This window comes from Pristiophorus japonicus, unplaced genomic scaffold (genome assembly GCF_044704955.1).
Source record: "Pristiophorus japonicus isolate sPriJap1 unplaced genomic scaffold, sPriJap1.hap1 HAP1_SCAFFOLD_223, whole genome shotgun sequence".
Taxonomy (NCBI): Eukaryota; Metazoa; Chordata; class Chondrichthyes; family Pristiophoridae; genus Pristiophorus; species Pristiophorus japonicus.
Genome location: NW_027251940.1, coordinates 126,684 through 128,780, shown reverse-complemented (window position 1 = coordinate 128,780; position 2,097 = coordinate 126,684). Strand labels below are relative to the sequence as shown.

Sequence of the window (2,097 nt, the reverse complement as noted above, 5' to 3'; positions counted from 1 at the left end):
CTGGGGGAGAGAGAGAGAGAGACTGGGGGGAGTGAGAGAGAGACTGGGGGGAGAGAGAGAGAGAGACTGGGGGGGAGAGAGAGAGAGACTGGGGGAGGAGAGAGAGAGAGAGACTGTGGGGGGAGAGAGAGAGAGAGACTGGGGGGAGAGAGAGAGAGAGAGAGTGGGGGAGAGAGAGAGAGAGAGAGAGTGGGGGAGAGAGCGAGAGAGAGAGTGGGGGAGAGAGAGAGAGAGAGAGACTGGGGGGGGAGAGAGAGAGAGAGACTGGGGGGAGAGAGAGAGAGACTGGGGGGGGAGAGAGAGAGACTGGGGGGAGGAGAGAGAGAGACTGGGGGGAGAGCGAGAGAGAGAGTGGGGGGGAGAGAGAGAGAGAGAGTGGGGGAGAGAGAGAGAGACTGGGGGGGGAGAGAGAGAGAGAGAGAGAGAGTGGGGGGGAGAGAGAGAGAGAGAGAGAGAGTGGGGGAGAGAGAGAGTGGGGGAGAGAGACTGGGGGGAGAGAGAGAGAGAGAGAGAGACTGGGGGGAGAGAGAGAGAGAGAGAGACTGGGGGGAGAGAGAGAGAGACTGGGGGGAGAGAGATAGAGAGAGACTGGGGGGAGAGAGAGAGAGAGTGGGGGAGAGAGAGAGTGGGGGAGAGAGTGGGGGAGAGAGAGTGGGGGAGAGAGAGAGAGACTGGGGGAGAGAGAGAGAGAGAGAGAGTGGGGGGAGAGAGAGAGAGAGAGACTGGGGGGGAGAGAGAGAGAGAGACTGGGGGAGAGAGAGAGAGAGAGTGGGGGAGAGAGAGAGTGGGGGAGAGAGAGAGTGGGGGAGAGAGAGAGTGGGGGGAGAGAGAGAGAGACTGGGGGGGGGAGAGAGAGAGAGACTGGGGGGAGAGAGAGAGAGCGAGACTGGGGGGAGAGAGAGAGAGAGAGACTAGGGGCGGAGAGAGAGAGAGAGACTGGGGGGAGAGAGAGAGACTGGGGGAGAGAGAGAGAGACTGGGGGAGAGAGAGAGAGACTGGGGGGGGGAGAGAGAGAGAGAGAGAGACTCGAGGGGAGAGAGAGAGAGAGAGAGAGACTGGGGGAGAGAGAGAGAGAGAGAGTGGCAGAGAGAGAGAGAGAGAGAGACTGGGGGGGAGAGAGAGAGAGAGATTGGTGGGGGAAAGAGAGAGAGACTGGGGGGGGAGAGAGAGAGAGTGGGGGGAGAGAGAGAGAGAGAGACTGGGGGAGATAGAGAGAGAGTGATAGACTGGGGGGGAGAGAGAGAGAGAGACTGGGGGAGAGAGAGAGAGTGGGGGAGAGAGAGAGAGAGACTGGGGGAGAGAGAGAGTGGGGGGAGAGAGAGAGAGAGAGACTGGGGGGGAGTGAGAGACTGGGGGGAGAGAGAGACTGGGGGAGAGAGAGAGAGACTGGGGGGAGAGAGAGAGAGATAGACTGGGTGGGAGGGAGAGAGAGTGGGGGGAGAGAGAGAGAGAGACTGGGGGGGGAGAGAGAGAGAGAGACTGGGGGGAGAGAGAGAGAGAGAGACTCGTGGGGGGAGAGAGAGAGAGAGAGACTCGAGGGGAGAGAGAGATAGAGAGACTGGGGGAGAGAGAGAGAGAGTGGCGGAGAGAGAGAGAGAGAGAGAGACTGGGGGGAGAGAGAGAGAGAGACTGGGGGGGGAGAGAGAGAGAGAGAGAGACTGGGGGGAGAGAGATAGAGACTGGGGGGGAGAGAGACTGAGAGAGACTGGGGGGAGAGAGAGAGACTGGGGGAGAGAGAGAGAGAGAGAGAGACTGGGGGAGATAGAGAGAGAGAGACTGGGGGGTGAGAGAGAGAGAGAGACTGGGGGGGGAGAGAGAGAGAGAGAGACTCGGGGGGGGGGAGAGAGAGAGAGAGAGAGAGAGACTGGGGGGAGAGAGAGAGAGAGAGGCTGGGGGGAGAGAGAGAGAGAGAGACTGGGAGGAGAGAGAGAGAGAGTGAGACTGGGGGAGATAGAGAGAGAGAGAGACTGGGGGGTGAGAGAGAGACTGGGGGGGGAGAGAGAGAGAGAGAGACTCGGGGGGGAGAGAGAGAGAGTGGGGGGGAGAGAGAGAGAGAGAGAGACTGGGGGGGGAGAGAGAGACTGGGGGGAGAGCGAG

General features: G+C 60.8%; 1 protein-coding gene across 1 annotated transcript in view; it reads left to right on the top strand.

Annotated features, from left to right (window-relative positions):
- LOC139245571 (cyclin-dependent kinase 2-associated protein 2-like) overlaps positions 1 to 2,097 on the top strand; it is a 26,182-nt gene that overhangs the window by 1,006 nt on the left and 23,079 nt on the right. The gene's annotated exons all lie outside the window — the stretch shown is intronic.